The sequence below is a fragment of the Sinocyclocheilus grahami genome, unplaced genomic scaffold, assembly GCF_001515645.1.
Source record: "Sinocyclocheilus grahami isolate Dianchi unplaced genomic scaffold, SAMN03320097.WGS_v1.1 scaffold101.1, whole genome shotgun sequence".
Taxonomy (NCBI): domain Eukaryota; kingdom Metazoa; phylum Chordata; class Actinopteri; order Cypriniformes; family Cyprinidae; genus Sinocyclocheilus; species Sinocyclocheilus grahami.
In genome coordinates this window covers 129,612-145,453 of record NW_015505280.1, presented here as the reverse complement: position 1 = coordinate 145,453, position 15,842 = coordinate 129,612, and the positions used below count along the sequence as shown (strand labels likewise).

General features: G+C 40.4%; 1 protein-coding gene across 2 annotated transcripts in view; it reads right to left on the bottom strand.

Moving 5' to 3' along the window:
- efcab11 (EF-hand calcium binding domain 11) overlaps positions 1–15,842 on the bottom strand; it is a 57,080-nt gene that overhangs the window by 20,510 nt on the left and 20,728 nt on the right. The window lies entirely within an intron of this gene.

Sequence of the window (15,842 nt, the reverse complement as noted above, 5' to 3'; positions counted from 1 at the left end):
TGTGCTGATGTTTTTAGACAGTCCCATCAGCCTGTCACTCTCCTTAATGCACCTACCACCACACACCAGCTTACACCAACACCGCTGTGGCAATCAGCCCACACAGCACAGCACAAGAGGAATCCTGACTCCACCCTCATGTTCAAAGAAATGTCTGAAGAGAAGCCGGCTCAGTTTCCGCTCAGAGACAGTGAGACAGCGCACACCATGTCTTTCCATCCCTCTCCCCACCACACAAAGCAAAGGAGGGCGCTAACTCGAATGTCAACACCAACAAGGAGCATTTGTTACTGCTTTACCTGAGACGGAGTGGAGATAATTTAAGGGAAAGAAACTCCTGCCATTGTTTAGGCTACGTACTGCCGGCCTGAAGCATGTAGCAGACGGTGATGCTCTCTTTCGGTGTAGCTGGCCATGCACAAAATCAGGCAGACCCCACGGAAATGGAAAACTCATCTCTCCTCTGTGATAACCGGTGGCCCTGTTCAAGGCTCCCTTGCTGTATAATCTGTCTCTGATCTCCTGACTGAAGTCTGCCTGTTTGATAGGAAGGCCTGCGTGACCACTCCATCTCAACATGTGAGGAACCTGTGGAGGGCCTGGGAAGAAAAAAAAACAACATACTTATGCATTCCTTGATGGGCCCCCTGCTTCAGTTTTGATCTCAACAGCCTGCCTATATGATGAAAAATGGATTAGCCGAAGGGTGTTACGGCATAAAAGTCCAATATGGATGAGGAAAAGATCCAAGGGGCAGCCTTGGTTTTCGCTCTGGGTATTTCAGGGCTTTCCACGAACATCCGACACACCCTTTGGCTGTCTGAGGGGGAACGGTTTGCTCTTAAGAGTGTCTCACATCCTGAAGGTTACACGTTACACTCTTTCACAGCCTCTAAGTGACATAGATGTTTACCACAGACAATGAAAGGATTCCTTATCTTAAAGGCCACTGTAAATAGTACTGTGCTCAGGTGGATGAAATCCACTGCAACAAACTTGACAGGAATAAACGATTTGCCCTTTTCTTTCATTAAAGGTAAAACTAGTCATAGTTGTAGGCAATGTATCAAACATCTGATACAGTCATATCACCTATTTTTATAGTTATATAATGGCTCATCCTATATTATAAAACAGATAGCTCAGTATAGCTTGGTTGAGCTACATTTGAAGCTGTTTTTGTTACCTGCACATCTATTGAATTATACCTGAATTAGGCTAATGATATATATTCCTAAGTGGAAGAACTGTTTAATGTAATTTTTAATATTCATGAATAAGCATTAGTATAATATAATTACTATTGCCAATAAGCCACTTGATGCTGTGCGTTACATTGAATTTTCCACAATTAGTCAAGTCACATTATTTATATATAGTCAAGTCACATTATTTATAAACAACACAGATTGTTTCAAAGCACATTTCAACTGAGAGGGTTTTAGGCAATCATGCTACACAACAACCTTGTAACCAAGGTAAAAGTAACTATAATTTTCAGTCTGTAGACGCTTATGACCTCTTAATGTGTAAATTTACAATAAAAGAAAGCAGATTAGAATATCCATAGTATTACTGTATAAAAATGACATATCTAAACCACCAATCACTTCACTTGTTCCTATGTGACATTCAAGTACAAAAACACACACTACTGCATATACACACACTTTCAGCTTTAATATAAAATGAAGCATGTGTATACTGTGAATACTAAGCACTCTCACCGCTGAAGGTGTACTTGCTTCTTTTTCTCAGATAAAAATAATTTTTGCTGCGCTATACTGAGCTATTTATAAATGAAGGCCAAATGACTACACGTATAAGCTACTGTTTTTGAACTGATAGAACTGTTCCATTTCCTCTTCCTTCCTTTCCTTTTTCTCCTCAAGCGAGAAAACAAACCTTGGTTCCGTGCAACCTCCGTGGTGAAGGTAGCGAGTGAGCCGTGTGTGCCAGGAGAGCAGTAAACCCATTACAGCTGAGGACTCACATTGAAGTTGTGGTACTGGAGGCGCACAGTTCCTGGTTTGTCTTGTAAACCAGTCCTCTCACTGAACCTTCTACGACTCACTCGCCTCTCCCTCCTGTTCACACACACACACACACACACACACACACACACCAGCACCGTTTCCACTGGGACCCATGTCTTTATTATCACAGCCCAGCAGCTTACTGTTTCCATGGCTCTGCAAGATGGATTAATCACACCATTTAATGTGTATATTTCCCCCTGTCCAGGAGGCACAGGACTTGTGCGGAGGAGGTGGGCCTGTTATAACCGGCTATGTGCCGTCTTTAATTGGCGTGAGAGGGGACATGCTGCGCTGTGCCCCAGAGTGGGACACACCCATAAAAGGTGCACTGCATAAGGGCACCTAGGCCCCAAGGTACACTCACACACACAAGCAACCCCCCTCCTCCTCTTCTACTTCTAAATCTCATCCATTGGTGTGCTAAATAAAAATCCCCCCAAAATAAGCACAGCAGTGGAATGTCATACCAACAAATGGCTGGAGGTCTGTTTCCAAGACAACAGCTAAGAATGCTCACAGAGCACATGTGAGAGAGTTCACTATGAATAATTTCTACTTTGACTTCCTTTGAAGGCATTACAGTAAGGTCTACACCTTTATACGAGCTTGAGTAGCCATCTGAAACACTGAAACAAATACATATGGATGTATAATCTAATCCAATTTTAAGTAATATAAAAATACAAGATGCACATAAATGCATAGCTTTACAAAAAAAACTACATTTATTTTATAAATAGAGTGGTGTTCACCTATATAAAAATAGATATGACATTGCTAGGACTTGGCTTCGTAGTTGTTCTGAGCACTCGTCAGTGTGTTGTTTTGTGGTTGCTAGGGTGTTCTGGGTGGATGCTTATTGGCTTAAAGGAGTCAAAGGTGCCCACCCTCACCTCAAAACATGATGTTTTTTGAAGTCTGATCACTCTGAAAAGTGCTAGTACATTTCTCCTAACAAACCACACAATTTTAGTTACCAAACACATATGTGTGGCCATATCACAAATAATGCAGAAATAATTACTCATCTGAGTTTAATACTTAGGGTTGGGAAACATAAAGTTGCAATCAAATTTATTGCACAGTGAATTTTCACCATCGAAATCAATGGACATGTTTGCCCACGAAGCTGAAGTTTCAGTTAATGTGACCCCACCATTTCATCTTGCAAACCCCAGTTAGCAAGCTAAAGGTGATAGTGATAGAATATCCTTAGTAAAAAAAAAAAAAAAAAGCACACATAATTCCTGAAAATTATTTCAATGCAAGGACAACGAGAAACTTTATTTCTTAATGCTGAAAACTAGAAAGCTAAAACGTAATAATTCCAAAAATTGGAAAGAATTTTTCATTCCAGTTTGAAAAGCCCTGAGCAGATCATAAAACAAGTGTTCATTTCATTTTGATCTGTTCTTTTATCTGTTATTTGTTGAATTATTCACATAAATTAATACAAAGCATCTAATGGCTTTTACAGTATTTTTATTTGCAACTAGTTCACTGAACAAATATAAAAACCTCTCGTGTGACAGTAAACAGCGCCGTCTCCAACAGAAGCCCTGTTTTTGAGTCTCTAATGTCTCCTCACTGCTCTGTGTTCTCAAGTCTGAACAACCCTGCTCTCTCCTTCTGCTCACGTCTGAACAAGGTAATTATACCTGCAGGTGTCTGATAGCTTTATTCATGGGACAATCCTTCCAGTTATCCTCTTTGATCAGTGGGAGAAAAAGCACTTTTGGGTTGTCATCTTCATCTCCAAAGCATACTCTCTCTCTCATGCTACACTTGCCGATGATGAGAGAGACATCAGTATGGCAGCTCAGGAGGCCAAGTATAATCTGAATCTGACTGGAAGCTTTTAGAGAGACACCGGAAGTGCCTAAACTCAGATGTTGCCAAACTTAATTTTAAATCTCTCCCTGTTAAAAAACTAGGGTGATATGTGGGACCAAAAAAATCCTATCTTTAATTCACTGACATCAAGCTATTCTTGTGTTAGTCATGCTGACCCAGAGAACAGAAATATGATCAAAGTCATTTTTTCCATCCAAATATTTCCTGATTCAGTCTGTCTGACGACTGTAACACGAGTTGAAACCATCTTTTACTCATGTAATGTAGGAAAGACCCACTCAATTATTCACAATCAGAATGTTTTGGCTAGTTGGACTTGGCAGATGGACGAATTCCCATTCCAGTTGCAAAATGTAGCTTGTCATGAAAACGAACACTGTAAAAACGAGGCAGAGAGTTAATCATCTCTTTTTTTCGCAAAAAACATCACAGCTTAAACAGGAAGTGATGCAATCGAGGACACAAAATACCCATTCGACCCATGATTGTCATGTATATATACTGCAGTGCAGCTGCCCCTGACCAACATCCCAGAGATGGGTTTTTTGCCAAAATAACAAACAAGCATTATCTGAAATAAGTATTCATCGCCGCTACTGGCAGACACAAACAGAATTCGCAGCTTTGCTTTTCAATCTCTGCGGTAAGTCAGACAAGACTTACGTAATGTGTGTCACACAAACACGCTGCCTCAAATCCCGGCTGCAAAAACTTTAATGGTCTGCGCCTTTGAAGACAGACCTTCCATGCGGTGTTTGTTTAATAATAAAAACGTGACAGCGGAAAGGCTGTGGAGAAAGAGAGAGCGAGACGATCTTGCTATTCCCATGAGCCTCAGTTTAGAATCTCTGACAGCCAATCAGAAGACTCGCAGCTTAGGGCACAGACATGCTTCTAGTTCTCTAAACTAACAGGCTGTTTGAGTGAACAGGTTACAGCTACATTCTACAGGACGGTGAATTCATGTCTCAGAAATGTAATAAAAAACATCACAAACCAAGCATAAGTTGATCTGTGTCCTGTCCTCTGATCAGCAGTCCACGGTGACCCTCAGGGAATTATGGGTAGCCATCTCTGCTAGAGGTCAATCGATTATCAGCCTGGCCGATATTTAGCTTTTTTATGGTTATCGGTATCGGGCATTTTCAAAACTAATTAGCCGATAAAATAATTTTAAAGCATTTAAAGAAAAATATTGTCAAAGCCCTTGTTATTCTTAATTTTGACATTCATTTTCATTTTTACACCAGACATATATATCGTTTCAAAATATTGGTAATCGGTCTTCTTGATCTGTATCGGCATCGGCCCTGAAAAACACATATCGGTCATCCCCTAATCTGTGCATTGACCAGTCAGAAGAAGCCAATCAGCAAACTGCTTGTGGGGATCAAAGGTACTCTTTTGCGACTATTAATATTAGATTTGAAGGACTTTCTGTTGGACAAGAATAAGAATTTATAGGGTGCTGGGGTGAAAATATAATAGGGGTCCAAACAACATTAAACTCCTTTGGCTTTCATTGTTCAGTATGGACATTTTTTTATACAGTATATCTACAAAAGAAAGACAAAGTCAGTCATACAGGTTTAGAAAAACATGAGGGTGACTACATAACAGAACTTTTATTTTTGGGTGAACTATCCCTTTAAGCATGAAGAAATAGGAAAAAAAAGCTTCTCTCTTATTTAAACCAGGACTTAAAGTAGGCTCTTCTTTTAGAAGCCTGCTTGATTTTGAGAAACAGTTCTTATATGCTTACTGCCTCTACGCTCCTAATAGCTCAAAGAAACGATTCATTCAAATAATAATGGACAATGTCAACTGAAGCCCTATACTTCTATTAAACATAATGAGATCCAAGACATCCGAGAGAAGTTCAAGGAAACTCCTCCACTTGATAATGACAGAACTACACAGAGAGGGAGGAAAGGAAATGCACGATGGAATAAGCCCTAAACAAAGACTTCTTATGTTATAGAAATATGCCTGTTTTCTCTGACCGAAGGGAGGTGGATATTAAAAATAAGACCTATACTTGGCATTCACCATAAGAGCTTTTGAGCAGCCATTCACTCTAAGTGCAGACACAAATTCTTTAAAATGATTCCTACAGAGCATTTACTTTTACAATAATAGCTCCTCCAAATAACCAACATGGTAAAAGTAATTTATACAAGTGGACACTCTGTCCAAGATCAGTCTAAAACCAGCCAAGTCTAGCGGGAATACTTTCATAATGTAGTGGAGGATTAATAGAGTGTTTTGTCAAACATTTTTATCTTCATTATGTTTTTAAGTCCATTTGCAAATCACTACAGTTCAGCAGAATGCGATGCAGCAATATTTCATATAAGCACTGGAAAATCTGTCACTCTGACAAAACCATTTGCGAATGCATCTCGGCGGCATAATTCTATTGCACTGTGCTAAAACAAGCCCTGTTGTCTTTGACGTACAACATATTGGTGAACCAACAGTTTAAAGCCTGCAGTGTACTTTGTAAATGATGACTATAAAGAGAAATGTTGTCCAGTGCAATAATACGATTGCCAGCATAATTGGTTGCTGCTGTCCCAGATATTTTCTAGAGAACAGTTCTGTTGCCTCTACCCATGTTGTTTCACAGAGCAAACTATTCATTACAACAGAGCAGGGGTTCTTCATCAGGGGGTCCACGACAGTACTGCAGGGCTCTGACAATTATTGTTTGATATAAAACATTGTAAAACACCACATTTTGGTGAAAAAAATAAGAACACTGAGTTAACTTCAAACAAACCATCCACATATAAAGGTGTCCCTGGCTGCTCCATCTTTCTATTTGCTTGAAAACGCTTTGAAGAACCCTGTATTACACAATTCAAATATTCTATTAGGCGGCCAGTTCCTTTCTGAAGCAGTTTTGAAATGACTGTCTGTGTATACATTTTTTTTTCTGATAAGTCAGAGAGAACATTATAGGAGCATAGCACAACATAGCAGAAACATGAACAGGGGTTATATAAGGTCCTTATGGGAGGAGAATGCGGGACCAACAGTGAGCTTCCTTCCATCCCTGCAATCCCATCCTATCAGCATCAAACACATACGCACAGCCAACACACAGTAAACGGCCAGGATTTACTTAATGCCCCTGGCTCAGAATGGCTTGGAGCTTGGGCACTTCCTGTATCCTCTCATCCTGGAGAGAATTTGCTTGTCCTGTGGCTTCAGCCCAATTCAATGTCTTAATTTAGTACCAAGAGAAGCATAAGCATTTATAAAGAGCAGCTTACAGTGTTGAGACCGAACGGGCTCCCACTGCTTCCTCTTCCACAATGGGAATGAGAATATTGACATGTAAAACTGCCGCAGAAGTATCCTCTACTGTAAGATAAAGTGCCACTACTGAAAAAAGAGCACAGACAACATCAACGCTGGTAAAAAGGGCTACAGTGACCTTGTGTTTGTATCAGGAAATAAACCTCGATAGATTGCGTGATTTGAGCTCGGTTAGAACGTACCCTCAATAGAAGAGAGATCTTTTACTTTGATAGCCTTAATTATTTCATTGATTTATTCAGAGCTCCAGAGGCTCCTTAAATCATTATGATTATGATCTCACCGGTACACATCAAATGCATGAAATTTGGTGTCTTATGTGCAGTAACGGATATGCCTGCAGGTGGAAACTAAATGAATAACATTGAAAAGCATATTAAACACAGAAAGGTGCCATTTAAAAAAAGAGAGCAAAAAGTCACGCTTGTTTGTTACAATGCTTCTGACTAAAGGTAAGTTTTTAAAGCAATTTTCGTCATGCATGCTTATCACCCATCTTCGGGGAGTGCCACCAATGTTACCTCACTCCTGGAAACAACACTTCTTTTGCTCTCAGACTTTCTGAGGCGAGTTCTGACGGACGTATCAACCCATCTTTACTAGCCTAGACCCCGGGAGAGAGAGTAATGTGCACAGCCCAGCAGCATGCTGCTATCTCTCTCAGACAGCAGATCGTGGCCCCCTCTGTGGCCCTATTTAAAACTCACTTATATTTTCGCTTCAAGGAACACAGTTTTCCACTATGGCAGGAGATCCTTGATAGCCGCACACACACCCAAACAGAAAAAAAGTAGGAGGAGAGAAAAAAGAGGAGGGGGAAACTTCCTCATTAGAATTCCAACAAGGTGGATGATTGCCAGTGGAGACTACTGTAATTGTCATGGCAACTACACAATGTACAAAGATCCCAGTGGAATTACTCAGATGTTCCCCTTCCCCCTTTCCCTAAAAGCCATTGGTTTAAAAAGAAACCGAAGACATTTCGGTTTGGAAATCTCAGATGAACTGACAAGCTCTAAATAATTTCACAGCAAGACAGAACAATCAGGTAAAAAAAAAAAAACATCAGGTTCCAGACGGTAATCTGTTATATATGGGTGTCAAATTATAAACAGAAACAGTACGTATGCGAAAATTAAATGGGCTAAAAGAGCACGTCTTTAAGGCAGACATGGAACAATACAAAAATAAATGGATTTTCTGCCTTTACACATGGTGTATGTTTAGCCTCCATGTGCAAGTGAAGCCAGCCAGACGTATGCAGAGGCTGGAGGAACAGCTACTAGCAGAGGGCACCGCTCTCCTCACCCATTCGCCCACTCTAAGGGGAACCAATGTGATTACTGCATTACCCTCTGGCAAACCTGCTTGAATTCTGAGTCTGCCTTTAACCAGCTCGTTGGTTTAAAGACTGAGAAACAGACAGAAAGAGAACAAGACAGAGCGGATAAAGGGTCAACAAAGGAAAATCTAAAATGAAAAGATTTATCTAAGCATTTTTTGTCTCACTCCTAATCACCATTCCGCATCTGTGCATGGCTGATTAAGTTTTCAGTACAGATGGGAAAATAATGCAAGCCCTGATGCAGGCTTTGCCCTTTTTCAGCAATTTATTATTTCAACGAGATGACAAAAAAAGCAAGAGACTGAGGAAATTAGCTGAAATTAGATTCAACAATTCCCTCTCCCACAAAATCGGGTCCATTGCACTGTCAAACGGTCGTGAGAGAGTTTGCTTGTGTATGTGATATGTGTGAAGGAATAACGTTTATGTTTCCAAAAGCCGCTCTTCAGCTCACCATTAGCGGCTTTCTGAGTGTCCAGCACAGAGCTGAATTGGCGGCGTTATTGTGCCATCATTAAGCTTATTGTGTCAGCAGGAAGAGGGGAAAAAAGAGCTATTTTAAGGGATTTATGCACTCTGTGCTTCCATGGGCGGGCAGTGAAACTCCAGGCCAGCAATACCTCCTTTCAGAGCACTACAAAGGAAATGTAATTACCTTGATATGGTGGCAAAGGGAAAGGGCAAACTCTCAATATGCTGTAAATGCACTCATGCTGAGACCAGGCAGGGCTAATTTGCTACTGATCTGTAGGAGTTTTTCCTCATTTCTCCCCTCACCACCCATTTCTCTCTCTCTTCACCACTCTTGGGGAAAAAAAATAGCATGAAGGAGTCGTGACCCTATTCCTACATGTGGTTGGTCTCCTTAGTACTGAAGCCACCAAACAGGACAGTATGAGATACCGGGGGCATGATGCATGCATATTTAAAAACAGAGGTATGAAAATCCTTTCTTTTAGAGAGAGAGTGAAAGCGAGATACTCGCCATAACCTCTTGGCTGGCTTTAGGCGTTCAAATTGTGAGGTGATTTGCATAAATATTTTTTAAAGGCACATAAAAAGCCCTCAATGATTAATAAGATAAAACTCCAAGAGAAGTTTAATTTAGGGATGCTAATTAATTCACTTTTTCATTAGCCTCCATTTCAGATTAGGGAGACTCTGAAGACAGACGCAGAGAACACAACGTTTTTGGAGAGTATGAGTAAACCGGCACTCATCGCTGCAATTGAAAGAGAGATGCAATTACAATTTTTCATTGATAAGGGCAAGTGGTTCCATTATTCTACAGGCTTTTCTCTTTGTTTTACTTAATTTAAAAGTAAAACTGACAAATTTGAAATAAAAATCCACTATTGTAAATGACATCCAGTATATACTAGGGCTGGGTAAAAACAGTGATTTTCAATTGACATACAACATAATCAGTGTAGTCTTATTCAAAAACAAACAACTCCTACAACACGATTCAGTGCAGTGCAGTCAAATGCTCTAAACAAATGACTTTTATGAGTATATATGAATAAATATTATTATTAAAAATTTTGATTCAGTATATACTAGGGCTGAGTCCAAAAAAAAAAAGCGATTTTCAATTGACATACATGACCAGTGTTGTCTGATTCAGAACAAATGACTTGTCTTTGTTAATCAAAAACATACAACTTAACCAGTGTTGCCCGATTCTTAAAACAACTGACTCTTATGAGCAGTTCTTTTAATAAAAAGTTAAAAAAGATGAATTACCGGTTTGAATCAGTCTAAATGAAAACACTGCCCATATCATTTACAGCATTAGAAGAATAAATGGACATTATAAATATACCAAAAATGAATTTGAATCAAAACAAGAATTGAATCAACAGCTTATGAATCAGAAAACAAATCAAATCTGGAAATGTGTATTGATACCCCGTCTTATAATACACTATTCAAAACTAAACTGAACTTACTAAAATCGAATGCATTAAGCTTGCTGAGACTGTGGCAGATCCTCAAACAGGTGCGCAAGAAACTTGCTGGTTCAGATTCCTGTGCTGGAGGCGAATAAAACAAAAGATTTCTGTTTTAGCAACCAACATAACACTTTTTAGCACCTGACTGCTCCATGGGCACAATTCTCCGACTTCAGTTAGTCCTGTACATATTCACAAGAAAAAGAAGATATATGCAAAGTGGTCAGGTTTAATAGATGTACAGAAGCTCAGTCGACAAATGCACATAAAAGCTCCACTAAATGAGAATGATGTACAGTGCAAAATGGGCTTTTCCTTTAGACTTATTAGTAAGGACAAGTCTGTCAGCACAACAAGGCTAAAGCTAGGGCATCAGAGAGGAGAAGAACAATGAGAAACTTGAGATTCCTCAGCGGGCGAGAGAACGAGAGCGATGTGGAGGGGGAGGAGGATAAAGTGAATAAGATGGGAAAAAACGCTGCATTCTTGTAACTCAAGAACTGTAAGAATGTGTGTGCAGCAGGTATTTATGGAAAGGTGATGGCAGATAGTTGCTCTGGAAATGGTGACAACAAAAGAGAAACACAGAGAGTAGTGAAAGAAGAAGGGAAAAAAAGAAAAACAACCGCAGGCAGCGCTCAAGGTGTGATGGCACCAGCTCTGCATACCACGTCGTCATGGCAACAAGCAGCGGGGAGAAATGGCGGTGTTAACATTCATTCAGAGAGGCAGCACATGTCCATCAATCTCTAGTGCATAAAGAGGCAACAGCACGTCTGCTAATGGTGTGAAACCTGCAGGGCACTCCATTGTTCTGCTATAATTATGCCAAAAAGAACAGGAAAAGGGTGTTGCTCTTTTCTTCACAAAGTGGTCGCAACATAAACATAGATTCAAAAGAGAGACTTCAGTTCATCTCAAGGTATAAAAGAAGAGAAAACCTGACAACACACACACACATGCTTGCACGCACACGGGGCACCCCATGCACCCTCTGAAAGAGACACCAAAGGTGGACGTTCCCGCTTATCACTTGTGATAATCTTTTCTAAACACAGCCCTGGGCTTGCAGATAAACTCCAAACACAACATTCAAGGTGAGCTCTCTCTCTCTTCCTTCACTTCTTCCTTGGAATTCCATTTTTTCCCATTCGGTCCGTTTGCAGCCACACTCTGTCAGCAGTGGCAGGATGATGGGGCGGAGGAGAACCGGAGGAGGTGTGGAGAGGAAAACAAGATGGCACAGCGGCGTGAAGGTTATGACTTTGAACGTGCGCTAGCTGGGGACCAGAGCGCACACACACTGACACACAAAGACACAAATACACACACACACAGAGTGCTCAGAGTGTTCCTGTTTGTTCTAGGTGCTTCTCTACTCTTGCTTAGTCAAACATCTACATGGCTTTTCATAATGGGAGATACGCATCTACTGGTAAAGGTCAACACCTGAGAGGACGACAGGGAATCACCAGCTTAGCCAAACAGAGCTAAAACGAGAAGTTGTCTAATTGTAATATTTGCTTCTCTTTATTCAAAACAGTGAAAAAAGGGATTTAAAAAATCTAATTATTCAATAAAATCAGAAAAATTGCCCAGCACTACAACGGTGCATGTGTGAGTGATCTGAGCACTTGAAAAGAATGGTTCACCAGATGTGTCCATCCACACTCATGGTCAAAGGAGTACACTCTGAAAAGCTTACACATTTAACAGTGCACAAGTCGGCGTGGAAAATTAAGTATACCTAAGTCCACTTGCAGTTTTTTGCCTGATATTGTGAAAGCGAGAAGTAAGACCGGCTGAGATCTCAGAGTGTATCCTGGAGCCTCTTCCGGAAAGCTCAAAGGAACAGCTTGTTGTGCCTTCTTCTCAGCGGCTGGCACGCAGGACTTTGATTTGCAGGAAATGGCTCCCAAGAGGAAGTTTAGAGCGCTCGCATCCAAAGTCAGAGCTGAGAGTGGAATCTGTTTAGCCTGTCTGCTGAATTGATGAGAGGCACAGCGGCGCACTGAGCGAGGGGATTATGGGGGGTGGTGGGGGTCGCGGAGCACTGGGACATGCATGTCAATACGTCGGACCCGACAACAAGCGTAACCAAACACGGCCCTCCACAGCCACGGCAATAGGGATGAGAGCGGACACCTGCGGAAACCACAGGACCTGTGCAAATCTAGAAAAATGTCACATCTCATATGTAAAAGGATCTGAAGTTTTAGAAAGGTGCCTAATTGCATGATTTATTCGCTGAATGCACAAGAAAACAAATGTTTTGACATCAATGCATGAGCAGGAATCGGCAGGGAACTCAGCTCACTTTCACACCAGGTGAGACCGGGAGGGTTTCCAACTGCACCGAGCATGCTCTGTCACCAGGCAGGCGGCCACTTCAACTCTGAATGGGAGCGACGCACTTCAGCGAGCTTTAGCTTCCAGCACGTCCCCATTGAAGATGAGGACGTGGGTGATGGCGCAGATGAAATAGTCAAACATCTCATCCAGCTCAAACTGTTCAGCCGCAGATAGGAGGACTTGCCTCTGTTGGCAGTCTGACAGGAACATCAGGCAGAGAAAGCCAGGACAGAGGGTTTAAGCTTAGCTGGCAGAGGAACAAAGACAATCAGTCTGGGAACTGCTGAAATTATTAAGACACTTTGCTTGCATGTAAGCTCTGCTGGAGAACACCTGCCTGACAGTTGTCCTTCCGATTTTCTTTCTAAGAACTATAATTGACAGCATATACAAACAAAAATCTACTTTTTTCCAATGCAAAAAAATCACACAGGCCTCCTGTAGCGAATTGATGCGTAGAGCGCACACACACTGACACACAAAGACACAAATACACACACACACAGAGTGCTCAGAGTGTTCCTGTTTGTTCTAGGTGCTTCTCTACTCTTGCTTAGTCAAACATCTACATGGCTTTTCATAATGGGAGATACGCATCTACTGGTAAAGGTCAACACCTGAGAGGACGACAGGGAATCACCAGCTTAGCCAAACAGAGCTAAAACGAGAAGTCAGCATTATTTGACAGTAAAAATTTGCTCAATCGTATTTTTGTTGTTGAATATTAGGTTGACCGTGTTATTGTTATCTACAAATAAAAGTTTTCCCTCAATATACTAGTTAGTAAGGTAGTTGTTAAAGGGGTCATATGATGCGATTTAAATTTTTCCTTTCTCTTTGGAGTATTACAAGCTCTTGGTGCATAAAGAAGATCTGTAAAGTTGCAAAGACTAAAGTCTCAAATCCAAAGAGATATTCTTTATAAAAGTTAAGAGTCAGCCACACCTACATTGTGAAAGCGAAACTACTTTGTTTGGCCTTCCAAAAGAGGATGATATCTGCTTTGTCATGCCTGGAGCTGATCCGTACTGGTTGCTGAGGAAATACTACAACTTTGCGCTGTGGATCACCGGATCAGCTTTCACCATGGACGAAGCGGAGTCCAGCCCGGAGTCGTCACATGTCCTTCCGGACGCTCCTTCTTCGAAATCGCCGGCCGCGCCGTTCTCAAGCCCACCCGCCTTTGCTCACTCTAACCCTCCGGCCGTTCCTCAAGCTAGCCCCCGGCCTCTGCTCACTGTAGGCTGCCGCCGCTCACTCTAACCCTCCGGCCATTCCTCACGCTAGCCCCCGACCTCTGCTCACTGTAGGCCGCCGCTGCTCACTCAAGCCCGCCGTGTGTGACGCTGTGTTTCGTTGTGAAAACGAAACTACTTTGTTTGGCCGTCCAAAAATGGACACGACTAGAAATCAGTGGTTAAGCTGTATTTACAACACTGTTCCAGAACACTTCCACCCAAATATTCAGATGCGTCTAGCACATTTTATGGAGGACTGTTTCCTGAACCTGGTAGAGTAGACTACAGTGCCGGCTGTTCTGACTCACAGACTGTAAATACGTTTTTTATATTTAAAGAGTTTTTATATTTTATATATTTAAAGCGAGTTTCTTGGGCAGTGTAGAGTAGCGCTTGTTGTTTGTCATTTCTTCGATCACAAATGCAGACATGGTTTTATGTTTATGTGGTGCAATTTTTTACGCGTAAAAAGACAGTATAAAAGTCATTATAATCCATAATTATGTCCCCACTGGATGCAACGAATGCCTCGTTTATAATGGGTTTTCATGTTCAGGCATCATCACAATATGGCAAGGGGCGTAACATTTCCATCACATGCTTTAGGTATTCGGCCAATCACAACGCACTGGATAGCTGGCCAATCACAGCACACCTCGCTCTTTTAGAACGATGAGCTTTGTAAAAATCGAAGCGTTTCAGAAAGGTGGGGCATACAGGAGAAACAATAATGTACAGTATGTGGAAAATAATGTGTTTTTTTTACTTTAAACCGCATAAACACATTTCATTACACCAACTACACCAAATAATGTTCTTTTTAGCAGCATCATATGACCCCTTTAAGTTTAGCTATGGGCTAGGATTAAGGGATCTAAAACATGGTCATGCAGAATAAGACATTAAAATGTGCATTATAAGTACTAATAAACAGACAATATTCTAGTAATATGCATGCTAATAAGCAGCAAGCTATTAGTGAGAATTGGTCCTTAAAATAAAGTGTTAACAAAAAAAAAGGAAAAATTAAAGTTTTCATAAACTGAAATAAAGCTGAAATAAATTGAATATTAGATACATTCTAATATTCTTAATAAACTTAAACATCGAAAGTACATACAAAAGAAGTACTAAAATTACAAAAAATTATTAAAATAAAGCTAAATATAATATAAATATCTAATAAAATTCCAAAAAGTATGCAACAAAAGTGCTAAAACTTAAACTGAAAATATAAAAATAAAAGCTACTTCTATACTACTATAATAGTATATGAATAATACTAAAACAACAATGACAATATTTTACTCAAAATAATTTCTGAAGTTAATTATATTCCAATTTAGATTACTTTTGGGTATAATTCAGCTTTTGCCTGCATATGAAAGAAAATCTCTTAGCTATTGCCTTATACAAGGACACTTCTAACAAAAATACTAATTTAAAAAAAAATTATAACTGGGCCCAAACTATGCAGTCCACTTTCTAAAAGATATAATCAACACAACCAAAAATTATGGTATTGAAAAGAAAAAAAAAGTTATTTGTTTGCAAATCAGACTACACTGGTAGTGGTGAATGTTTTTGATTTATTAAGAAGATTGTGTTCGTAAAAAAAAATGGCACAGGAAACACTGTGAAGAAATACAGAGTGCTCTTGGGATTTTAAGATTAATCGCATAGCAGATTAATATTGGATCATTATATTAAGTCGATTTTCAAAATAATCATTAGC